General features: G+C 35.2%; 2 non-coding genes and 1 pseudogene across 2 annotated transcripts; 2 read left to right on the forward strand and 1 right to left on the reverse strand.

Annotated features, from left to right (window-relative positions):
- The first annotated feature begins 1,069 nt into the window (after positions 1–1,069).
- Positions 1,070–27,889, forward strand: part of LOC109065427 — a 146,659-nt pseudogene continuing 119,839 nt past the window's right edge.
- Positions 13,295–13,365, forward strand: trnag-gcc. Its single transcript has one exon. It is a non-coding gene; the product is annotated as a tRNA-Gly (tRNA).
- trnag-gcc lies at positions 20,260–20,330 on the reverse strand. The gene has a single exon. It is a non-coding gene; the product is annotated as a tRNA-Gly (tRNA).

The following is a 27,889-nucleotide window of genomic DNA, read 5'->3' on the forward strand; positions in this document are numbered from 1 at the left end:
CTTTGACTATGTGGTCAGTTTTACTGTGTGCTTTGGGTCATTACTGCTACAAAAACTAATCTTGTCCAAACAGTAGAAAGTGTTATGTGAGTGTATAACCTGTGGTAATGTTTTAGTTTTATCCTGTCCTATTGAAAGGAAATCCATTCTGTCTCTGAAGTGGGTTGATGAGATAAATTTGGATTAGTGTGTAGTGCTGAGGAGGCACTGATATTCAGGTGTTGATTCGGGCTGAGAGTGCTCTGCTGTCAGAAGAACTTTAATATTATTAACTGAACAGGCTGTGCTGGTTCAAAGCATCATGTAGCAGGTGCTCTGCTCTGAGTAATCTGTTTGTGAGTGCTGACACAACCACTGAGACCCTTTGTGGACTGTGTTTAACTGTCCTTAATACAGATAACATTAAAAAGTCACTGCTCTCTTGTATTCCCAAGCCTCAGGGAGTGGTTGTTTCACTATTACAGCAGTATTTATTTGGCTTTTGGGAACTGCTTTTCTCAGCTGAAGATCAAATAATGAAACCCCAGTCACTGGTGAATGAACTAAATTGCCGGATTACCTTTTGTACCACATCTACTATTCATACAAACAATGCCTTTCTGTCTTTTATCTGTATTGCTACTATTTACACTTATGTTTGAAAATATTATGAAAATAACCAAGATGGCTTGAAGAACACAGATAAACCGTATATTGCTGCAGCAAGTGTTTATTGTCTACATGTTTCTTCATTCAAAACGTTTCTGTCTTCTTTTTATTCAGTCACATCGGTGCCATCAGTTCTTTTATTTCTGTCATGCATATGTGGAGTTCCTGCACAAGGGCGCCTTCTGGCTTCCAGTATGAATGAAACAGACATTACATGTGTTTATAGTGCTCAATAATGGGCAATCCACCCTATTTTGGGTAAAAATAGAAAAAATAATTTATTTCTCTCAAAAGAAATTTGAAGTAGACAAATGGTAATCCATGTGTTTTCCAGTGTACAGAAGTTTACAGGTGCTTTTTTAAATTTGTTTTAAAAATCACATTTTAAATAGCAAAAATCACTCAAACTGGACCAAAAACCATGGTTAAAGGTAGGTATGTAGTGGATATAAATCAGTATATTAGAATGACTTCTGAAGGATCATGTGACACTGAAGGCTGGAGTAGTCATGCTGAAAATTAAGCTTTGCAACACAGGAATAAATTACATTTTAATGTATATCAAAATAGAAAAAAACGTTATTTTACATTGTAATTACATTTCACAATATTATTTTTTTTCCTGTATTTTTGATCAAATAAATGCATCCTTGATAAGCATAAGAAACTCCTATAAAAAAACATTAAAAAATTCTGATCCCAAACTTTTGAACAGTTTTTATGTAGAAAAAGAGTAGAATGTCTGAATTCACAGTATTCATGAGCAAAAAGTACCCAGATGACTGTGTGACATTAAAACGACGCAACAAATGTTATAGATCACATCATACTGACAACATTACTAAAGTAGTAAATCTGATTACATTCATACTAATCACATTCATACTTTCACAAGTTCACACTTACAGTACATATAATAAACAGACTAAAGGTTATGTGTATTTGGCATGCTGTCTGAGGGGAGGACTCTTTAGAAACTGTGTAGTGTATGGGGGACGTAACATGCTAAATATCTCTTGGGCATCTGCAATGCACCCTTTAGATCGCACCTTTGATAATTCACATAGCAATTATCACTTACATGAATTAAAACAGATTTGCCTGAACCGATTGACATGAATGACGACAAATTTTCAGGTTTTCCTCCTTATATGCAAAGTACGCAAGTTGTGTAGGGACCCACAACCACCAGGGGGCCTCCTTGCTTTCAAAGATGATTTAATGATTATGGCTGTGAGATATACATAAAAATATGTAAAAATGTCAGTCTTAGTGAGTTTTTACTTTAACTCAGTCAGTTATGTCTTGTTAATGAACATAAACAGTAAGGAGAGTAACTGAATGCTTGTCAGTATTTTAGATCTATGCATTCTGTCTTAAAGTGACAGCAGCCTAAAAACCTACTGCTGTCTCTGTCATTTAATTTTAATAAAACAAAAAAAGAAAGTGAGAGAATCATTCTCTGCTCCTAATTGAATGACGTTAGCAACTTTAGCAACTTTTTATTTTATATATATATATATATATATATTTTTTTATTGTATATTGTATTTTTATTTTTTGAACACACTGACAGGGGCCCCCTCACAAAGTTTTTTCACAAAGTCTTCTAGGCCCCCCAAAAGTCTAAGATCGGCACTGATTGGTGATCTCGATTAATCAGGGCTAAAATCGTGTGATGTGTGGGCAGCATAAAATGTCACTATGGTATGAATCTGACCAATACAATTAGACTAATTAAATATTTTGTTACTATATAATGCATACTGTATACTGTTACTGGACAGGAACAACCCAAACCTAGAGAAAACACCTCACTTTTTTATTTCGGAAATAGAAGCTGAAGTATTTTTGAAGACGGGAGTAAGTGACTTTTTTAGCAAACGTTTTTGTCTCTTTTAACATAAATGCTTCAGAAGGTTAACTGTTGCTAGAGCTGGCAAGAGTGTCTCTAATAAAAACATTTACGATGTGGTACAGGGCATATCAGTCAGTTGTTAACCACAAAACTCAAAATGTTGTGTCTCCAAGTGCCCATTTAATTCAGCAGTTTCCATCCTACAATAAACACATTCTAAGAATAGACCTGTCACCTCTTGTAAGAGTGACACAGTTTCCATTTAGAATGGCAGTGCTGTTGTAGTGTAACAGTACTAATATTTCATTAGTTATATTATAGGATTTTTTTCTTGTCTGAGACAAGACAATTGCAAAATATTTACCAATGTATTCAATTCCATGTCATGATTAAAGCTACAATCTTTCTTTCAATGTTCACTCCAAACGGTTTCAATAAACACATCAGTTGACTTCTTTACATTGCTGGCTTTGAAAAAACAGACAGTTAATTTTGTCTGTTTTTGCCAGATGTGGTTTGTGTTTGGGGCACAGTGTTTTAAATGGTTTGAAAATGTTTGTGGGTTAACTGGGAGAAAAAGAATGGGAAATATAGCACTGTTTTCTGATAAGCATGGGTTTGTGGATTACTTGGCTCATTCTTGTGTAGTTCAAGACATTTATAGACATTAATGTTATGGATATTAAAGCTATTTTAACTATTGTGAAGAGACTTGAGGGAGATTTATAACTTGAGAGATACTGCAGTTTGATCTTGTCCATTTTGTTTTCCTGGAGTCAGTCAGAGCTGTTTTGGGTTGCTATTCTCTCCCTTCTATGGTTTAAAGGCCTTGTTGTTTTTTAATAATGGTTTCTGTTTGAGAGCAGCCTTTGTTCTCTTGAGAGATTTCCAACCTGCTCTCATAAAAATACATACCTCTGTACTTTTTGTGCAATACCATTTTTATGTACCTTAGTTCACGTTTTGCCGCAGTTTCAAAGAGAAATGTCCACTGAGTGGCACTAAAACACGGGTTCAATATGTGAACCCTGGCATGTTTTAATTACGTTGATATACGTATTGCTGTGTTTTTATTATGCGGTTCAGTCTAAAAACAAGCACAGTGTGATCAGTGTGTGTGATTGACGACAGACTCTTTGCATTGATATTATGCATAGTAGAAACTCGAGAAACCTGAGTATTAAAATACATGAAAATGATTTTTGTGTGTGTGTGCGTGTGTACTGAAGTTGAGAGTGCAGCAAACACAATAATCTCATGAACAAAAGTATTACAAAATGATCAAATTCATAAAATTGAACAACTCCTTATGGTCAGTTCTGTTAAATGAACAGTAAACTTTAACTTTAATCATGGTAAACATGGTCTGTGACTACAATGAATGACAAATACCTCTTGCACCTTTGTATTTTTGTCCAGGTTTCACTCTATTTTCTCCCTCCTTTCTCTGTCTTTTTTTCTTCTTCCTCTTAAGTGTTATCTTTTATGCCTTTTTAAGGGGATAGACCTTGTTTTCAGATGACCTGCTATGTATTTTAGTAAGAGTGTTTGTGTGTTGGTGTTGGTGTGCAGAGTCTGGTCCATTGCATCTCTCTGTGGTTGTCCACCAAGTGCATGCAGTAGAGATTTACAGCTTGCTTAGCAACAGCTGTCCTCATGCTGAGTGGAACATGTAAACACAAAGGAAGGAAGTCTTTCCTGTCTAATTTGTGTGTCACTTGCATGTCCAGTGGCCTGGTTGTCCCAGAAACAAAAGGAAATGAAACCATTCCTGAGGCGGTGACCACATCTGGATACAAATTGTTACACTTTTTTAAAGATGCTGCATACAATCATACAGAATTTAACATATTTTATTTGTGAGTATCATTATACAGTCTCACAAACACACACACACACACACACACACACACACACACACACACACACACACACACACACACACACACACACACACACACACACACACACACACACACACACACACACACACATATATATTATAATACAACTGTATACAGTGTCTCCAAAACTGTCAGATGTTTTGACAATTTAAATGTTCTCACGCACAACTGTTCAGTTACTGTTAAGGATGAATTTTTTTTTTTGAAGGAATGTAATACTTTTATTTATATTTCAAAATTAAATCACAATTATTATTATTATTATTATTATTATTATTATTATTATTATTATTATTTATTTTATTTTATTTTATTTTTTTTTTTTATTTTTTTTTACAAAAATATAAGGCAGCACTACTGTTTTCAAAATTAATAATAATAAATGTTTCTTGAGCACCAAATAAGAATATTAGAATGATTTCTGAAGGATCATGTGACACTGAAGACTGGAGTAATGATGCTGAAATTCAGTTTTGCCATCACAGGAATAAACTACATTTTAATGTAAATTAAAAAAAGAAAACAGGTATTTTAGGTTGTAATAATATTTCATCGTATAACTGTTACTTCTTTCCGTAACATAAACAAAATATTACAGACTCAAATTTTTTAAAGGTAGTGTACATTTGTGCATTTTCCTTATATTAATTTTCTAAACGCCATGTGATTGCAAAACAATAAATATTCTTTAAAGCCACCTAAATAAATAACAATAACAAAATCACAAGTCTTATGTTTTATGTCTTATGTCAGTAGTGCCACCTGCCGGTTATCAGTGATATGCTGGTTCATTTTTTGATCCACGTTCAACGTGAGGTGAAAGTATTAAAATATAGCTATGCAGTGTTAGTAGTTATGTATGTATACACTTGCAAAAAAGGGAGATTTTATTAGTGTACAGTTTCAATTGTATTTCGTCACAATCGTCACAAACATGTAATCAATACCATCAAACTTCGTGACGCGGCTTTTCATATCTATTTTTAGTCTTATAAGGGTCAAGGGGAGCGCATCTTTGCGCACATTCTACGCTATAATTCATTCAGAATATGAATTTATTCACTCAGGGATTCACTCTCAGATAACATTTTATCTAGAATTACCACTTGGCATTGTGTAGTGTTTACTACTTAAGTTGAATGAGTGAAAAAGCGAAGAAAAAGTCCGAGCTGGGGTGTTTGAGTGGTGGCGGGGACTAATATTTAACATATTTATGGCTCCGCTTATGCGAAAATTAATGACTTAAGGGTGAAGAAACATTCATGGCGTTTTATGACATAAATAAATTATTTGCACGACGTTTAAATGTCATTTTGCTTATCAAAGTTGAGTTTTAAGACATAAGTGACTGCAGGGGGACTTTAAAGGACTTGACATCTTTTTGGAGGTCTGTTATTGAGATGCTAAGATGACGTGCAGTTGTTTAATGTCTTTATGATGGAGATGACTGGAAAAATGTTTGGAAAAGACTGCTCCCTTTGGTTTGATGTGAACTTATTCTTTATTTAGAGATGTGCTTTTACTAACCACTAGAAGGCAGTGTTGGATCATTTTAAAGTCTGTCCTTAAAAAGTGTAGTTGCTTATTTGTAGTAATTCATGGTATATGTAACAGCAAATTATTTATTTATTTATTTATTTGTATACTGCTACTTTTATTACTGCCATTTTTATCACCATATATTCAGTAATTTTAACATGCGCAGTCATGATTAGGTTTCTGTGGTCTGATTCATTAGAGTATTTGTAATTAAAGGAAAGTAAGAGCATATTTGGCTGAGATATTTGACTTGTTAACCATGTTATTGAAAATACACATAAAGTTGTTGTCAGTTCTGGTCCATCTGGTCTGGTCAGTGTTTGTTAGCTTTCAGAGTCTTAAACTAGAGCATATGACACACAGCTTCTAGTGAACACACACTTCTCTGTAGTTTAATTCTAGTTTCTTATCTGCTTCTTTCTCATCTCAGGTCCAGATTGTTCTTTAAAAGTTCCTTCGGCTGAGCCGTACTGGTTTCTGTCTAAAGTGAAGCCTGATGGACAGTCATTAGGCCGGGCTTCCCATAAAGCAGTGGTTCATGGGAAGGTGATGTGGGTGTTTGGAGGGCTTACCTTTAACTACAGTTCCTTTCAGATGGTTATAAAGTATGTTCTCCTGCCTGGTAACATCATAAGCCAATATTTTGTACTTCACTTCATGCATCTGCATGCATCATGTTACTTGTGTCGATGTGAATTGTTCATGCACTCTTATCTTTAATTTTGTGATGTGATCTTTAAATGCAGTTTTTAACATTCAGGGTTTGTTTTTACATCCCAGTCACTGGGGGTTAATTACTTTTGACCCCTACCCATAATTCTGTATGGCTGTCAACTCTTCAATATCTACTACTTTTATTAATTTAAATGTAAGATCAGAAATGATTACTATATATTTTATAGAGAAAAAAAATAAACATATCTTTGGTTTAATAATTCATGCATTAACAGATTTACTGATAGAACTCTATCACTTTTTGTTAAGATTACAAAGGGGTGGTATATATGTTCAGTTTTGTTGGGTGCCAGCACATGAGGGAGTGAAAGGGAATGAAAGTGCAGATAAATTAGCAAAAGAGGCATTGCAAAAAGAAATATCAGTTCCAGTACCACTTGGAAAAGGTGATGGAAAGCAGTAGTTAAGAAGAAAGGTATTGAAATATGGCAGAAATGGTGGGAGGAAGACAAGAAAAGAAGGGGATATTATAAAATACAAAAGTCTGTTAGCATTAAAAATGATAAAGAAAGGTTTGGTATAGACTTTATATGCTATATACTTCTATTCTTATGTATATTTGTGTTAAATGTTTATTTATTTGTTTTTTTGTTTTTGCTTTGTTACGATACTTTTTTACCATGCCAATAAAGCTTGAATCTTGAAAGGAATAGGCGGGAAGAAATTTTAATAACAAGACTGAGAGTGAATCACACAGGACTGAATAGCACCTTGTTTTTAATGGGGAAAAGGAATAATGAGAATTGTGACAACTGTGGGGTTAAAGAAAAAGCTGAGCATGTCATATTACACTGTATGATATATGAGGTGGAAAGACGGGTGTTTCAAGACAGGGTTCAGGAGGCAGGGCGGGAGTCTGATGGGGATACAAGGAGGAGAGGGAGGGGGAATAAAGATAACCATGAAAGCATTATTTAAATTCCTTAATGATGATACAGGATTAATGAGCGGAATATGAGTACACTTAAAATGACATGATGTTACACGCTCTTGTACAGTAGGTGGCAGTATGCACCTAAAGTTGTTTGCAATCCGCCATTAACTAAGAGAAGAAGAAGAAGAAGAGGTCACATCTGATTTGTAATGAGCATTAGTGACAGAATCATCAGCCAATCAAATTTTGACGTTCAATCACAGCACGCCCTCTCTGGGTCTAGCGAAGTGCCACCCCAGTGAGTGAAAGTGAAATGACATCGAAAAGAAAATAACAGACGCAGTCGTCGGCGCCTACACCAGATCTTGTTGCTTAAACTTACTAAAAACGACTTTTCAAGGCGCTCTTTTGCAGACAAAAGAGAAATAACTGAGAAAGGAAGACCTACTACACCCAAACTGGATTCGCTAACAAAGGCCAGCAAAGGTTTTGTGGCTAACAGCTAGCACCGAGCACAACAAGTTATTTTGTTGGTCGTGTTTACTTCTTAATGCGAGTAAAGGGACATGGAGTGACAGACGCACGGACTTTATTTACAAGTGACGGGTGAGTGCTTTATTATTTGACGAGTATTGTGTCATGCACGTTGTGATGGAGGTGCACGTGGTTATTTGACGAGTATTGTGTCATGCACGTTGTGATGGAGGTGCAAACTTTTGGCCACGACGTGGGCTCATCGTCATGTTAGAGTGACCCGCGTATTGGCGGATTACTTTTACTGATTCATAGAGTAAAATTTACTCTGCATTTAATCCACTCTAATCTAGCCTACTGAAATTGTTGATCAGCTGTCATTGCTGTTGAAAGCCTGTGTGCGGCATAATATATATATATTTTTATTTAATTTTGATTTATGATATTGTTGTTGTTGATCAGCTGTCATTGATTTTGATATAGCCTACTGAAATTGTTGATCAGCTGTCATTGCTGTTGAAAGCCTGTGTGCGGCATGGATATAGTTCCAATCAGTGGTGGCCCTCTGCAGCGCTATGGACACCCCCTGGCTCTACACAAGGTAAACACACTGCTAATCACTAGGGCTGCACGATATATCGAAATATCGCAAGTGGTGGCCCTCTGCAGCGCTATGGATATGAATTGTTTTTATAATAGGTTACTTAAATCAAAACGTTGCAAAAGGTCAAAGTTTTAGTTCGACGCATATAGCAGAGAATTGCTTGACGTTAAAAATAGTAAAGTGCAATAAGTTGCAGAAAACAACTCTTTGCCGTCTCCTTTTGCTGTCTGACTCACATTTGAAGCGCGTGCACAAGCCGCATCTCGCACTGAAACCATTTGAAAATGGATTAAAAAATAAATGTGTAAAATAAACATACTTAAGATGACATATTTTTCATAAATAAATACATATTTAATAAAAATATAATTAAAAAGGAAGTAGACTGTAACCAACAGGGCACTCAGTATTCTGGGAAGTTTGTGTGCATTGGGGATCATATTTTATTAGATAAAGCCAAGGTAACACTCATTTTACATACAGCACACAGTAAAAATTTCATGAATATGACAGTGGGCAAATGCATAAAGCGCAGCATAATTTGAAATCATGAATTTACGACCACGTGTCTTCAGTGAAGCTGAAGTTTTCTCCTGCCAGCATTCAATTCACACGAACCTACCGTCACGCAGAGCCAGTGCTTCCCACAGGTTTGAAGTATACTTTGGAAAATCCTCCTATTACCCATGGCACGAAAATGGTCTACTATATGTTTTTATTGTTTTAATTTTGAACAATATTTTAATTTATTGAAATTCATTTTAATTACATAGGCTACTATTACATTTAATTGCATACTAATATTATGCATTATTATATGCATTGCAAATTATGCAAAATTACAGCATTTAAATGGTAGAGTTCTCCTTACTTTGTCATATAGTGTCTCTCTCAGTGAATGAAAGACAGATTTTACTGATTCTAGTAAAATCTATATATTGAATAATATATGTCAAATAATGTTTTTAGTCCTTTCTTCCTGTGGGGAAGCGTCCCAGCCAGAAACTACAATAGTTTACTATGAATGAAATGGAAATTAAATTAAATACAATTAATTGTGCAACCAAAAAACCAATAATGCCCAGAAAAAAACAAACAAAAACAAAAAAAATTGACTTCTATTCATAAACATGCCCGAAATACACCAGGACTCTTATTTTGAAATGTCTATACTATTCTGGGTTGATGCTTCAGATGAGAGAGAAAATATGCATTCTTTCAACCATCTAAGACATATTATATAAAGGTCATAAAGTACACCGTCATAACATCATAACTCGATTTCATAAGCAATCGCTTGGCATAAATGTGCACTATTTTATTGATTGAGAATCACTTTGAAGCAGTCTTAAGCGCATGGAATCATTAATGAAATCATTGTGAAGTTTAATAATTGATAGGCTGTATCGCGATTTATGTTTTTCCATCCCCAAAATATAGGACATCTTAAAATGATCATTAAGACGTTTGTTTTACCATTTCGTGTATTGAAGACTTTTCATGACAGTAAATTTAAGAAAACTCATCTGGAGGATTTTGCGATAATGAACGTGATATTGCGTAGCTTGTCAGTGATCTACGGCTCTGTCTATTAAATGCCGATCCATTTGAAGCAGGTGATGGCGATTTAGTGCTAATCAGGGAACCGGCTTTACTGACTAGATGCGCATGATCATACCGTTAGATAGATCGCCCAGCCCTAATTGTTTTAAGGATGTGTTGGCGATTTAGTGCTAATCAGGGAACCGGCTTTTTTCAATAACGGTGATATGGTGGTTTTTAAACACATTTCCGATATTTCGATATACCAGTGTTTCCCATACATTGATTTATTTGTGGTGTTTGACTTCGTTGAATAAATATGAGCACTGCACGTTTCAAAATCAAAACACGTCGCGGGTGTTTTTCAGAAACGTTTCGAAGGCATTTTCATTTTAACTGATAAAGAAGCGTTCATAAGCGCAGCTCCTTTGATTATAGCCGTTACTGGAGAAACCGCTGGGTCTGCCACTCTCACAGCGCCTCCTGCTGGCAGACAATCAGTTTGCATTTAAGCCCGGCTCCAGCAACATGCTTTTTTTTTTTTTCCTGCAGCAACTCAAGAGCACTCTTCATACTCTTTATACTGACTAAAGCACATTTGTTTCAATCTATATCCAAAGTACTGCAAAAACAGTTAAATTTGAAATATTTTTACTATTTAAAATAACTGTTTTATTTTAAAATGTAGTTTATTCCTGTGATCAAAGCTGAATTTTCAGCATCATTACTCCAGTCTTGACATGATCTTCAGAAATCATTCTATTATGCTGATTTGCTGATTATCAATATTTAAGAGAGTTGAGTACTTTTTTTCAGGATTCTTTGATGAATAGAAAGATCCAAAGATCAGCATTTATCTGAAACAAAGCTTTTGTAACATTACATTTTGATTACATTTGATTTGATTACACTATTCCATTCAAAAGATTTGAGTCAGCATAATTTCTTTCTTTCTTTTTTTTGGAAAGAAATTATAGAAATTTTTATTTAGCAGAGATGCTTTAAATTGATCAAAAGTGATGATAAAGACATTTATAATGTTAAAAATATTTCTATTTCAAATAAATGTTCTTCTAAACTTTCTATTCATCAAGAAACCTACTCAGCTCATTTCAACAAATTATTTTTTGAGCAGCAAATCAGAATATAAGAATGATTTCTGAAGGATCATGTAATCAGAGTAATGATGCTAGAAATATAGCTTTGAAATCACAGGAATAAATTACATTTTAAAATATTTCCAAATATAAAACAGTTATTTTAAATAGTAAAAATATTTTAAAATGTTACTTTTTTTGCTGTATTTTGGATCAAATAAATGCAGGCTTGGTGAGCAGAAGAGGATTGTATTAAAACATTAAAAATCTTACTGTTCAAAAGCTTTTGACTGGTAGTATATATTAGCCTACAGTTTGAAGTTAAAGATATTAATTTTTAATTAGGTGAGACTGAAATGATTTTTTTGACAGTGATTTCACATTTATTGTTTGTATGAAGGCTAAATACAAAAAATACGTTTTTTTTTTTTTTTTCAAAAAATATTAAATGGTTTTAAATGAGGTGTCAGACTTGGCAAATTCATTTTTCATAAATTTTAATACACTGACATGTGTTGTGGGCGTTCTTGGAAGTTTTAACGAGGCGTTTTATAGTGTTCATATCGATATCGGAATTATATCGTATCGACCGAAATTAAGAAATATATCGTGATATAAATTTTGGCCATATCGTCCAGCCCTTGACTAGATGCGCATGATCATACCGTTAGATAGATCGCCTATTTGCTGAATGCTGACGGCAAATGAGAAAGTATTATAATGTTTGCCTTTCTATTACTAATAATGTAATACTTTGTATACATTTTAATTTAAATGTATACGTTCTATCTGATTATTAGACAGACTTCTAACCGTATTAGACAGAACTGTTATTATTTGTATACATTTTAATTTAAATGTATACGTTCTATCTGATTATTAGACAGACTTCTAACCGTGTCAAAATAAAAAGTCCTGTCTCGAACAGTTCGGCCAAACAGAAAAACTTATTGGCAGATGCTGATATTTGAAAAATGCCAAATATCGGCTGATATATCGGACGACCAGTAATTTCAATTCACAATGTGTGATTTACATTTGAAAAGATGTGACCTCAGTCATTGTTGTTCATAATGTTACAGGGTCAGATAGTATTTAACTACATGTTGCACCTAGTAGCATATACTTTAATAATTTTGTAGCAACAGTGCTTACTAGTGTTTATTTTTTATTAGCCAATGGAGTTATCAGTGTAATTATAAAATCCTGACAGTTTATGATTTGAGATTATAGATCCTTACACCGGTGATTTAGCATTGTAGCTTTTATCTTAGCAATATAGCGGTTAGCTTCACCTTTAAATTTTTCATTATTTACTGATACGCATTTTTTGTGTTTATTAAACATGGGTACTTGATCAAATGCATTCTCTGTTAAATTATGTTTTGTGTTAAAAAAAAAAAAAACTTTTCTGCACAAAAAAATCTTACTGCACTTTTTCATTGAGTTTCTTCTCTTTGTTTATTCTACTTGTTAAATCAACATGCTGTCATAAAAGCTGTTAAAGTAAGCTAAGTATTAATTTGTTATAGTAAAGTGGTAAGTTTTGTTTGTCTGAAGTGGACTAACAAAAGAAATGCTGTGCGGAATTGGCCGAGAATCGAACCCGGGCCTCCCGCATGGCGGCCAGGAATTTTTTAGCTAAACGGCCCTAAACCGTTTCCCATTCATTATGCAATATATGCAAGATACTTAAGGCCACTAACACCCCTGTGGCGCCCTTTCGTGTTTCGACACCCAGGAATATTGAATTCACTATTTTTGTCTCAACTCGCAGAATGAAAACACACAGTAACAAACAATAAAAGAATAAGGAGAAAACACAGCGGTAATCTGCCTCCTTTGTTAAATTCAACACATTCACAACACATCTATCAAAGGTAAGGTACTTTATGTGACATCAGTTTACGAGAAACTCAAGGCAGAACTGGAGAAGTGAATAAAAAGGGTGTTGAGAGTGTTAGTTTAAATGTATACGTTCTATCTGATTATTAGACAGACTTTTGGTCTTTCATGTGAGCATTGGTGGTTCAGTGGTAGAATTCTCGCCTGCCACGCGGGAGGCCCGGGTTCGATTCCCGGCCAATGCAACATAGCTTTTCTTTTTTCAGTCCAGCAAAAAACTGACGACTTTATTGGAACATTAAAGTAACTACTTGGCATAGACTGCCTGTTTTATTAAATTATTTAATGTAATTTTTTAAAGTAAAATGATTAAAGTAAAGGAACAATGGCAGAAACAGCTGGAAAGAGGAAAATAAAAGCATAATTTAACAGTTAATGCATTTGATCAAGTACCCATGGTTTTCATCCTTAAACAGAACTTTAAAAAAAAAGTATATTATTGTGACAATTTATTAAAAAATACAGTCTTGGACAAAAGTTTTGGCAGTGACATAAAATCTGTGTTTTGCAAAGTTTGCTGCTTCAGTATTTGTAGATTATTTTTCCACGTTTCTATGGTATACTGAAAAACAATGATAAGCATATCATAAGTTTTAAAGGCTTATATTGGCTAAAATAATAATGAGTCAATATTCTTCATAACTTCTGCAATTCACTCTGGCATGGTGGATATTAGCTTCTGGGCCAAATCCTGACTGATGGTGATCCATTCTTGCCTTATTAGTTCTCACAATTTGTGGGCTTCTGCTTGTCTACTCGCCTTTTGAGGGCTGACCACAGGTTCTCTATGGGATTGAGATCCGGGGAGTTGCCTGGCCACAGATCCAAAATTTTAATGTAATGATCTTTGAAACCACTTCTTTATCACTCTTGCTTTGTGACATGGTGCTCATGCTGGAAAATATAGGGATCATAACAGAATTGCTCATGGATCGTTTGAAGAAGTCACTCTTGCAGGACGTTTTGATACCATTCTTTATTCATGGCAGTGTTTTTGAAGAGAGAGCCCACTCCCTTGGCTGAAAAGCAACCCCACACATGGTTGGTCTCAGGATGTTTCACTGTTGGCACGTCACAGGATTCATGGTAGCATTCACCTTTTCTTCTCCGAACAATCGATTTTCCAGATGTCCCAAACAGTCGGAAGGGAGCTTCATCAGAGTCAATAACTTTTCACCAGTCTTCTGCTGTCCAATCCTTGTACTTCCTGCAGAATTTCAGTCTGTTCTTAATGTTTTTCTTGGAGAGAAGTGGCTTCTTTGTTGCCCTTCTTGACATCAGGTCATTGTCCAAAGGTCTTGGCCTCACTGTGCGTGCAGATGCTCTCACAAACCTCTCTCCTTGAAGTTCTTGATGATCCGGTAATTGTTTTTTTAGGTGCAATATTCTTTGTAGCAATATCTTTGCATGTGAAGCCATTTTGATGCAAAGCAATGATGTCTGCACGTGTTTCTTTGAAGGTAACCATTGTTAACAAGAACCCAAAGATAGAAAGCACTTCATCCCTCCTTTTATAGCAATCAGTCTGGTCTTACAGTCTATTTAGTATGATAGTGATTTCACCTGACTAGTACTCATTCACACGTTCACATGTGCTGCTGATATGATTAGGCCATTAATGTTAGCTGGTCATTTGGTGTCAGGATCAAACACAGTAATTTTATTTTATTTATTTTTTTGTGATAAGTTAGTTATTGTTTTTTTGGTCCATTAAGCTTTGAGCAATCATTTAGAATGCATCTGAGCACTACACAATAATCTAGAAACAATGGGAATTTTATACAAGAATACAATAGGCACTATTGCTGCAGTATGTACAAAAATATGCATCAGAATAGACTGGACTCCTTTACACCTAGAAAGCCACTGTCATCCCTCTATGCTCCATTTTGTTTAGATAAACTAGAACTGGGTTTAATTTTGGTTGAGACGCATGCTGTCATGAACTACTGTGATGTATGTTTAATTTAAAAAATGTGGTGAAGTTGTTCTGTACACAACTGTGAATTGCGTTCTTTCTGATGAATTTTTCACCGCGGGGTGTTCGTTTTCACCACCAGAGCCTGTGATAATTTCTGTGGATTCATAAGAATGTTTATACTGCTAATGGTTTCAAAGACACACTCTCTGAGTTTGAAGGAAATAAGCAGGAACTTTCTCTCAGTTCACAGTGTAAACTGATTTCACTGGGCTATTTTTAAATTAGTATAATAGAGCATTGGATATACCTGTGCAACACTTTAGTGGTCACCAAGACCACACACTCGTTCATTATGCATATGAAGAGTTCAGATGGAAAAGCTTCTAAGTGCCATCTGAAATGTTCTTCAAAAATTAGCATTTTTATCAGGCTCCTATGTTTAGGTTCAGCAATTTAATTTTAATGGCAATGTATAGGTCCTTTTCTGTGTCATTAAAGTGAAATAAATAAATATAGAAGCCTGATAAAAATGCTCATTTTAGATGAAAATGTCACATGGCAGTTTCCTTTTATTTGTAGTTATATTTATTTTATCATGCACAGTGCACATTATGTTTTAAATTGGCTGCCTTCATTGTGGCAAACGGTCCCTGGCAAATGGACAAATTAAAATAATTGTTTTGTCCAAAATACACACGACTTTATTTCTTTAATCTGTCATCTGGCAGATGTTTTTATTTGTCAAATACACTTTGATGAAAGGAATGCAGTAGCAGGCTAGTGAACATGCATTTACGGAGGATTATAGGTTGCGCATGCTTTGTTGGTGTGTGTACATGGATATGAGTTCAGTCAGTAGAGTATGAGATGGCCTTTTGCTCACTGTTTCATGAATTATAAAGCATTTTCATAAATCAGCAGTCTGCACTTTTATCTGAACCAAATAAATGTGCAGATATCCTTAAATAATTATTTTCCATTCTGATGGATTTTTTTTTCTAAGAAGTCTCTTATGCTCACCAAGGCTGCATTTATTTGATCAAAATACATAAAAAAACAGTAATATTGTGAAATATTATTGCAACTTAAAGGGATAGTTCACCCAAAAATCAAAATTATGTCATTGACTCACCCTCATGTCGTTCCGTGAGAGTTAGGTTTATGTTCGGAACACAGTATAAGATATTTTAGATTTAGTCCGAGAGCTTCCTGTCCGTCCATTTGAGAATGTATGTACGGTATACTGTCCACGTCCAGAAAGGTAATAAAAACATCTTCAAAGTAGTCCATGTGACATCAGAGGGTACGTTAGAATTTGTTGAAGCATCGAAAATACATTTTGTTCCAAAAAATATCAAAAACTACGACTTTATTCAGCATTGACTTCTCTCCCGGGTCTGTTAGGAGCGGGTTCACAACACTGCAGTTTAGTGATATCCGGTTCGCGAACAAATCACTCGATGTAACCGGATCTTCTTGAACCAGTTCACCAAATCGAACTGAATCGTTTGAAACGGTTCGTGTCAACAATAAGCATTAATCCACAAATGACTTAAGCTGTTAACTTTTTTAACATGGGTGACACTCCCTCTGAGTTCAAATAAACCAATATCCCGGAGTAATTCATTTACTCCAAACAGTACACTGACTGAACCGAGCCAGATAACGAACGAAACATTGACTCGTTCTCGAGTCAAGAACCGGTTGCATCGGTTTTCGGATAACCGGTATTGATGGGAAGTTCTTTTCTTCTCCGCGAACCGGTTCTTTCGGACAGTTTGATTCAATAAACCGGTTGCCGAAAACGGTTCACCAGTTCTTTTGTGCTTGACGTAATGACTTCATTGGCGATGATTGCCCTTGATTCAAGCCTTCGGTTTACCCGTGCTCATAACATTAGCACAGAATCGGTTCAGAATCAATCACCAAAAGGAACCAGTTCGGTTCAGACGCGCTGTGTGTCAGTCTGAATCACGCATGCGCAGTATCATCAGCTCCTCGGTTCTCGAATCTGACGCCGTCCGACAGAAACGGTTCTTGACTCGAGAACGAGTCAATGTTTCGTTCGTTATCTGGCTCGGTTCAGTCAGTGTACTGTTTGAGTAAATGAATTACTCCGGGATATTGGTTTATTTGAACTCAGAGGGGAGTGTCAGCCATGTTAAAAAAGTTAACAGCTTAAGTCATTTGTGGATTAATGCTTATTGTTGACGCGAACCGTTTCAAATGATTCAGTTTGATTTGGTGAACTGGTTCAAGAAGATCCGGTTACATCGAGTGATTCGTTCGCGAACCGGATATCACTAAACTGCAGTGTTGTGAACGCGCTCATAACAGACCCGGGAGAGAAGTCAATGCTGAATAAAGTCGTAGTTTTTGATATTTTTGGACCAAAATGTATTTTCGATGCTTCAAAAAATTCTAACGGACCCTCTGATGTCACATGGACTACTTTGAAGATGTTTTTATTACCTTTCTGGACGTGGACAGTATACCGTACATACATTCTCAATGGAGGGACAGAAAGCTCTCGGACTAAATCTAAAATATCTTATACTGTGTTCGAAGATGAACGGAGGTCTCACGGGTTTGGAACGACATGAGGGTGAGTCATTAATGACATCATTTTGATTTTTGGGTGAACTATCCCTTTAAAATAAGTGTTTTCTCTTTTAATATAATTTAAAATATAATGTTTTTCCAGTGATGCAAAGCTGAATTTTCATCAGCCCTTATTCCAGTCTTCAGTGTGACATGATCCTTCAGAAATCATTATAATATGCTGATTTATTATTATGATGCTGGAAATAGTTGCGCTGCTTAATATTTTTTGGGACCTGTGATCCCTTTGTTAAGGATTTTTTTGACAAAATATTTATATTTTGAATAAATGCTGCTGTTTTTAACTTTTTATTCATCGAATAATTATTTAAAAAAGTATCCGTCAATCAATCAAGCTGCACAACTGTTTCCAACATTGATAATCAATCAGCATATGAGAATGATTTCTGAAGGATCATATCACACTGAAGACTGGAGTAATGATGCTAAAAATTCAGCTTTGTGTCACAGAAATAAATTACAATAGAAAACGATTATTTGAAGCTTTGAGTCACAGAAATAAATTTTAATTTAAAGTATATTAAAATAGAAAACCATTATTTAAAGTTTCACAATATTAGGTTTTTGTATTTGTAATCAAGTAAATGTACCTTTGATGAGCATAAGAGACTTTTTTAAAAAAAAAAAAACATTGAGAATCTTACTGATACCAAACTTTTAAACGGAATTGCTAAATAGAATAATTGTTAAAATAATTGTTTTATATTAGAATATATGTTTAAATATAAATTATTCCTGTGATGCAAAACTGAATTTTCAGTAGCAGTTTCTCCGCAACATGTCACATGAACGGTATTGATTTATTGATTTTGATTATTATTGTTGTGTGATTTTTTTTGTTGTGTATTATATGTTAAAAACCACAGCTTTTATTTGAAATAGAAATAATCTGTAACTTAAATGTATTTACTGTAATTAGTTTTTTTGTTCAGTTTAATGTGTCTTTGATAAATAAAAGTAATTTCTGCCCAAACTTTTGAGCAGTAGTATATGCAATAAAAAATATACAAAATAACTTGTATTTTTTATATAATGTTTACATTACACATACATATCACAGTTGTAATTGGAGTTTAGGAGAGTGGTCTGTTTGACCTTTGACTTGGTAAACACCACAGAGTAATGGTAAAGAGACTAGGTTTCCATAGTTGTGTGTTTTTGAAAGTGAGAGATGCAGAGATGCAAAAAGATGCAGCTGTGTCACTAAGTCTGAGCCTGTTCTCCATGGAGTCCTTTCTAGATGCAGTGTATTGACTGGCTGTTTACACAGGGGAGTATGTGCTACTGTGATGCTGGTAAATTGGTCTCCAGCTTTAGCTCAGCCTGAGGTAATGTAATACCTCAAATGCTTGCACAAGAACTCATGTCATCTTAGTTTCTCTGCTCTACCCTTTGCAGGATGATATCTACATGTTTGGTGGGAAGCTGGAGGTAGGCTCCAGGAACGTAACAGATGAACTATAGCTGTCTGATACACATACCCGGTCTTGGTCCCTCAGAACACCCAGCCCTGGGCTGCAGGTCCAACCCTTCACTATGGAGGGACATACTGCTCACATAGTGGACAACAGGAATGGTGCTTTTTGGCTATTCACCCATTTACAGCTACCTCAGCCACATCCAGGTGTACAACATTCGTAAGTACTGATATGTGCCTGTGCCTTAAAATAGATTCCGAATTTAATTATTAAGAAAAATATTCTTCACATGAGCTGAGTGTGTAGTTTCCTGACAGAGTCTGCCTAAGATGAGACTGCATTGATGTCAATCTGACAAATACAGACAGTTCCTCTGGCTTCCAGCAGATGGCAGTGTATTATAACATTTAATTAGCGTAGCCCTTTAGTGATGAAGTGGTGAGTTGACATGGCCAGACTCATTAAAGTGAAAGTTTTCCACTTTTTTTTTTCTTTCAGTTGTATTTTCTACCCTACTCGCTCCACTCTGTGTCACAAACACACACACACACTCAAACGCACACTCATGCTTTAGGTCATTAAGAAGTGGTGGTACCTGAAGTGCACTGTCTGGATTGAACAGTGATTAATGTGTCTGTGCTTTGTTGAAATCTCTTTCTCATGCTCTCATTCTCCATTCGTACTCTCTAAATGAGTATATGAGCTTGTTAAAGCTAGTGAAAATGATGGCAATCGCACCCCACTAAACATCTGTTAAAATTGATGACAAAGAACTTGGCGAAATTAGAGCTATGCAATATTTGAAGAGAGGCTTTCTTAAACTTTAGATATAGGTAAAATTTCAAGTGATGTAACAAGTCAGGAAAGCAATGAAAGGCAGAGAACACTTGACCCTGGGATCCTCTGTCTCTGTAACACTTAGTCATGTGTAATTCATCACAGATGTTGTTCCAGAGAGCAACTAACCCCGGTCTTGAAATCAGACATCAGCATGCTAAATGTCAGCATGTTAGATGTTGTAACACCATATTGTCAACTTCTGTTTAAAATTAGTTTTATTGCATTTATTTTATTTTATTTCTTTCTTAATTTGAAAGTCACATGTTGGAAAACATTGTTGCATTGGCCGGGAATCGAACCCGGGCCTCCCGCGTGGCAGGCGAGAATTCTACCACTGAACCACCAATGCTCACATGACTTATGTGTTTACTGGCACGTGGTCTTCCATGGTTGCTGCTGTAACATGTTCTCTTTTTTCCCCTTTATTTTTAATCATTCATTTTCACTTATACTGCCTTTTTTTCTTCTCAAACGTTTAACTTTTCACCCATCCTGCTCCTCAGTAGATTTTAGACATATATTCTTAGATTAGACATAGATTTGCTTGACGGAGTTTGTAATTTCCTTCCATGTAAGATCAATGAACATAGCATTAAAAGTTTGTGTTTCAGGCATATTAGCTCAAATATATTCGTACTTAAATACAACAACAAGAATAATAACAATAATATATAATAAGGGTCCACTGAAGGCGAGTGAAGGGAGAACCCAAATGCAATTTTATTATATCCCAAAAGTGAAACAACTCAGTGAGGCAACAAAGCTTGACAAAAGACAATGGAAACGTGAGGGCTGTCTTATCTATACACAAGACTAAATGACTAAAGGAATGCTGTGAACAATCAAGACAATGACCCAATCACAAAACAGAACTAAGAACCACATGACCAAATCAGCCAATAAGAATGAGACAATATCTATGCACAATAATGAATGTGTAAAGGTCACAAAACAGAACTAAGAACCACATGACCAAATATGCAAATCATAGCCAATAAGAATGAGACATTCATTGCTCTGATATATGTGATATTACCATGGTATTATCATCTGTTACTACTGTGTTACCTCCACTGTATATTTTTGGAAGTGTTTACACCAACTTTATGCTAATAACAATATGTTGTAAATAAAGATATTTTTCTTTGTCTGTTTTTTTTTTTTTTCTTATAAATAAGTTTGCTTTCTGTTACCGTGCATTATACTGTTAGCATATAATGTACATAAGATTCTCTGAGAGTAAAGTCTAACTCTTTGTCAGGCCCTTACTCCTGGTCGGTGGCAGATGAATGGGTGCTAGTGCAAGGAGGATATGGCCACAGCACGTTTATGACAGCTGCTCACATTCCATATATGTCCACGGAGGATACAAGGCCCTCCCTGCCAACAAATATGGCCTAGTGGATCATTTGTACCGCTGTCAGGTCCACACACACACACACCTGGTGAGTATCCACACTGTGTGCATGTAATACTCTTTAACTATGAAAAGTGTGTGTGTGTTTGTGTATCGTTGCGTGACTGTGACTAACCATTTCAGCCTCTGCCGCCTCACAAAAAAAGAACAGATACTTTCATCCACATGTAAATAAGACCTTAGCACATATGTGAGCAGGAATCACATCTTTGCTAAGCCGATGAGTGCGCTGACCAAGACTTTCTGACATTTGTGAAATATGATAGCATTTTCAAATAAGCTAGTAGTGACACTATAAATGATGCCAGGTTACTGTTGCCACGCTGAGTTCTTTGGAGGTTTAAACCAAGAGGAACAATTCCAACATGACAAATGCTGGGTATTATTCGAAAATCGCACCCCTAGTAGTGACACTATAAATGATGCCAGGTTCATGTACCAAAGCCCAATGTATAAGCTATCATAAATAGAGAGAGACCATTCACGCTTTCAATTTGTATGATAACAAACTGTTTAATTCATTAGGGAATAGGCTTTCTATATCTTTTCTTTATTTACTTTATTTACTAATTTGTATGATAACAAACTGTTTAATTCATTAGGGAATAGGCTAGTTCATCGATTAGCATATAATATCAACTGCTTCTTTGTTTATAATATTTCCAAATAATTGATCATGAACATTCATAGCAGTAATTTTTTTTTTGTTTTTTTTAATTCAAAACGTTTTGATTAATTCATCCATGAATATCACCTCAAGCCATAATTACTTTAAGCTTGGTCTAAACGCGTTAAAACATATTATGAACTGCCTGAATGACAGCACTTATGTGAACATTAATTTTAACATGTCTTCATAACAATAATCTATCTATCATATTTTTATTTAAAAAAAAATAGCATGTCCACATGTTCGGGATGAAGATGGGAGCAAAATCTGTTCACAATTACTCCTGCTGCAAAGCTAGCTTGCTATTGCTAACTGGCTGCCCAGCTAAAACAGCTAAACACCAGATTGGCAAGGCTGGGAGACCAGATTAAACTAACGAAGAGCAACTTTAACTATCTAAGACCTGTAAACCAGCAAAACACTAGTAAACACAGGCTGGGAGACAAGTTTAATCCAGGTAAGATCAGCTAAGAACCAGTTCAGGCTGGTTTAAGGGCAAGGCTCTTGTGCTTCAAATGGAATTACTGTTTTTGGTTACACCATTTTAAGGTGTCCTTGTTACAGTGTAATTGTATATTTAAGTACTGAGTAATATTTTGGAAAGGTGTTAAAGGGATGCTAGAGAAGATCCTTGGTGTTAACATTCCACTGTCGCCTTTACTCTTTTTATTTTCAATTGTATCCTAAGGAGATAAAGTTGAGAAAGAAGGATTAGATATATTTGTATGTATTCTTCAAGCAAAACTGCTTATTTCTTTAAATTAGAAAAGTATTTATGCACCAAATACAGGCAGTTGGCTTAAAGAAAAGTTTGAGGACCTTTCAGATTGTTCTTAAAACATGGTGGAAAGGTGTTAATATGACTAAGAAAAGAGATAATACTGTATATTAATGTAAAATACAGATTTTTTTCGTTCTCTTTCCTTGATGGTGTTTTTGTTCTTGTTCTCTTTGTTACATGGAAATTTATATGTACTTGTGTATGGTTAAAATGTAATTTAAATAGTACTGAGTGCTATTAATAACATGTACTTACTGTGGGGTTAGGATTAGGGTTTGGTTTAGGGTTGTTTGCATGTAGTTATGCACAAATACGTAACGTAAGTTAGGGCTGGACAATAATTCAATAACAATATGTATCGCGATATAACGGTGATATGATTTTTAATCACATTTCCGATATTTCGATGTACATTAGCAGTATTTCCCATACATTGATTTATTTGTGGTGTTTGACTTTGTTGAATAAACATGAGCACTGCACGTTTCAAAATCAAAACACGTCGCGGGTGTTTTATATGAATGTATATCTGAAGGGAACCGACTGTCTTCAGAAAGGTTTAGATTGCATTTTCATTTTATCTGATAAAGAAGCGTTCATAAGCGGAGCTGCTTTGATTACAGACGTTTCTGGAGAAACTGCTGGTTCTACCGCTCTCACAGCGCCTCCTGCTGGCAGACAATCAGTTTGCATTTTCAAGTCTCCAGCAACATGGATTTTTTTCTCTGCAGCAACTCGGAGCACTTTTCATACTCTTTATACTGCTAAAGCACATTTGTTTCAATCTATAAGGACAATCAGTTTACACTACCAGTCAAAAGTTTTTGAACAGTAAGATTTTTAATGTTTTTAAAATGTTTTTTGTTGTTGTTGTATAATGTTTTTCTTTTAAAGAATTTTTCTGCTCACGAAGCCTGCATTTATTTGATCCAAAGTACAGCAAAAAGTAAAATTTTGAAATATTTTTACTATTTAAAATAACTGCTTTATTTTAAAATGTAGTTTATTCCGGAGATCAAAGCTGAATTTTCAGCATCATTACTCCAGTCTTCAGTGTCATATGATCAAGAAATCATTATAATATGCCGATTTGCTGATTATCAACATTTAAAACAGTTGAGTACATTTTTTTTTAGGATTCTTTGATGAATAGAAAGATCCAAAGATCAGCATTTATCTGAAATAAAAAGCTTTTGTAACATTATGCATTATTCCATTCAAATGCTTTGAGTCAATATGATTTCTTTCTTTCTTTTTTTTCTTTTTTTGAAAGAAATTATAGAATTTTTGTTTTTTTAGCAAGGATGCTTTAAATTGATCAAGACTGATGATAAAGACATTTATAAGGTTGCATTCTTTCTTTCCAAGGATGATTGTAAAGTTATTTTTAGGTTTTTTCAACATCATAATAAATTCTTTTTGAGCAGCAAATCAGAATATAATAATGATTTCTAAAGGATCATGTGTCTGGAGTAATGATGTCAAAAATATAGATTTGAAATCACAGGAATAAATTACATTTTAAAATATTTCCAAATATAAAACAGTTATTTTAAATAGTAAAAATATTTCAAAATGTTACTGTTATTGCTGTATTTTGGATCAAATAAATGCAGGCTTGGTAAGCAGAAGATAATTTTTTAAAAACATTATAATTTTTAATATTTTTTTACTTTAAAAAATATTTCTATATTAGCCTATAGTTTGAAGTTAAAGATATTAATATTAATAAGGTGAGTCTGAGATGATTTTTTGACAGTGAGTTCACATTTATTGTTTGTATTAAGGCTAAATACAAAAACAAAACAAAAAAAACTAACTTATTTGTGCTGTTTTTTTTTTTCTAAAATATTATATGGTTTTAAATCAGGTGTCATAGACTTGGCAAATTAATTTTTTATAAGTTTGTATGCACAGAGATCTGTTGTGGGCGTTCTTTGTAGTTTTAACAAGGCTTTTTTAATTGTGTTCATATAGATATCAGAATTTTATCGTATCACCCGAAATTAAGAAACATATTGTGATTATAAATTTTGGCCATATCGTCCAGCCCTAATGTAAGTACATGTAATGTGTAACAAGGGGACTGTAAAATAAAGCATTGTGCAATAAAGCATTACCCTGTTTTTATTTTTATTTTTACGTTTCAGACATTTCCATTGCTTAGACAAACATGTTGACCAATTTAAAATTCATTTTCCAGCAATGTTCTCAAATCTTGTCCTGTCTGGTCACTCAAACAAATGGTTTTTAGCCCCTTTGGTGCTACTAATGGTACAGATATTACTCTCTTTACCTTTTAACTCCAAAACTAACTTGGAAATGTTAAGACATTTTTTATTATAAACATAGTGTTTTGCCTGCATGACTTCTATGACTTTATGAATGCTATGGAACACTTTTGAAGCTTAGACAAAGCACAAAGTAGTGGTAGATGTTAATTTAAGGGTTTCTTTCTTACATTCGTTCCTTTTCACACTCAAAGACGGTTCACTTAAAAGTTGTTGGCTGCACAAAGAAAGCTTTTGTATTCATTTCTCCTAGAACGTCACTGTCTTCTGTGCTTACAAGATGGAAGGCATTAAAAAAGAGAAACATGCCCAGTTTTTTTTCTTTGCCTTTACTGTCTCTTTGCTTGGTCTAACAGTGAAACCTGTCTCTAAAAGCTCTCTTACCCTTAAACGCAAGGATCTCTCACATGCGCACACACACAAACACACACACAAGTCTTGACTGTACGTTCCTCACTCTCTGGCTTTTGATTGGCAAAGTAAGTGAAAGGAGCTGCACAGTGCATCAAACAATGCTTCGCTTACAGGGCTCGAGGTGTTTGACAGAGTGAGGAGGGCTGAGTGGATGCAGAGTCACAGAGTGCTTATTCTCAAACGTACAAACACAATGAGGTCGAAGCAGAGACGACGCATGCGATGGAAAGAGAAAGGGAGAAGTGGTGAAAGAATTTAGGAACCCATTGTGCCTTTTTGAAGTTAGAACATTAGAGAACAGTTTAAGAAAGTATATTGTATATTTTTGAAACTAAAAAAAATAAATAAATGAAAAAAAAAAATGAATGAAGGAGCTTTTTAGTACATTGAAACCATACAGCAAGGCCTGTGTAGTCTGATTCACAAATGAACAGCTTTTATGAGCTGGTTGTTTTTAGAGGATCACAACATTTAGCATGAGCTGTGTAGTCTGATTCTGGAACGAATTACACTTTTTTTTTCGTGAATCAGAAATATACAATAATACCCTGTGCAGTCTGATTCATAAACAAATTACTTTTAAGAGCTGGTTCTTTTTAGTAAATCAAAATTATACAGCAAGGCCTGTTTAGTCTGAATGAGTGAACATTATTCCTGGTTTTCTAGTGGTTAGGATTTGGCGCTCTCACAGCCGTGGCTTGGGTTTGATTCATAGTCAGGGAACGCTCTTTGTGAGGCAGTCTTGGCCTAATGGTTAGAGAGTCAGACTTGTAACCCAGAGGTCACGGGTTTGAGTCTCAGTATTGATAGGGATTGTAGGTAGGGGGAGTGAATAACCAGCACTCTCTTCCTAAGATGATTCTTAGAAGCCCTTTTTTAGTGAATCAAAACCATACAGTGCAGCCCGTTTTTGTCCGATTCACGAATAAATAACTTTTATGAGCTTGGTCTTTTTAGAGGATCAAAAACATTCAGCGTGACCAGTGTAGTCTGATTCCCAACCGAATGGTTATTTTTAGTAAATTAAAACAGTTATTAAAATAATCTGTATTTCTTACTGTTTAGTTATTATTACATCATGTCTGCCTTGCAACTATTCTGTAACTGTTATTATGTTATGCTGTACTTTAAGTCTGTGAGTCTGGTTCTTCATGTGACATGCGAGTTTTGTGAATTTGTGATTGTGTGTACTCAAGTGCTTATGCGTACATGTGTGGGTAGATGTCTCTGTGGTACCATATTACTGATGGCTTCCGTCTGCGTATTTGACGTAGCCTGTGGAGAGCGACCTTCAGACCAACTGTTCCGTCCCATAAGCTAAACTCTCACGCACACTCTGCATTACAATAGCCAATGAATTGTGTGTTTGCCTTTCCCCAGGTTTATTCTGAAGGAAAGCAGCCTGGCAAGATACCTCCACTCCGCTGTGATGATCAGTGGAGTCCTGCTGGTGTTCGGGGGAAACACTCATAATAACTCCTCGCTCAGTAACGGGGCCAAATGCTTCTCCTCTGACTTCCTGTCCTATGACATCGGTATGGACCACCTGTGACCTTCTTTCTCTGATTACACTAGTTCTTCCTTAAAGGTGAAGTGTGGAATTGCAATAAAAATGTTTCTTATAAAATTCCCAGTTGTCATTTTCGGAAAAAAAAAATAGTGCCATTGTTTGTATTTTTTTTGCACATCAGATTTAATGAAGCTTTATAACATACACTACCACCTCACTGTGGATTCATTAACCATATACTGTGATTTATGATTCTTGAATATGAGTGGATCCAGTGACGTATTATGAGAAACAGAATGCATGCACACTCAGCGGTACCGCTACTGTAAATTATTTCATTCATGCTGCTGCAGTGTGATATAACTGACTGTTCATTATAGAAAGCTGATAAGCCAGTGGAGACAGTTGAGTCATAATGGAATTTCCAAGAATATTGCTGACATATGCTTGCGAGACACATGTAGGATGCAGTGACTGCATGTGTGGTGTCTGTAATCAGATCTTTGGTGGTACCCTCATGGAAGACCTCCCAGTGCAGAACCTTTAAATAGTCCACATACCACCTCTTCAGTGCTCTCACTTTTCACTTTTCGGAAGTGAGTATCTGTGGCTCTGTTTCAAAACCTAGGGAACTGTCTGTGTGGTCAGGATTTTAAGGCATCATATGCTAAAGACATGAAGCTAATTCGATTGATATAATTTAGCTTCTTAGATTCCTTTATTGGTTGAATTCTAAGGTCAATTCCAGAAAAAAAGATGGAGTGCAAAGTGAACAATGTCAAGTATGTCCCAAATACGGTACACTGTTTTTGAAAGCTAATTGCC

The sequence above is a fragment of the Cyprinus carpio genome, chromosome A13 (genome assembly GCF_018340385.1).
Source record: "Cyprinus carpio isolate SPL01 chromosome A13, ASM1834038v1, whole genome shotgun sequence".
NCBI lineage: Eukaryota > Metazoa > Chordata > Actinopteri > Cypriniformes > Cyprinidae > Cyprinus > Cyprinus carpio.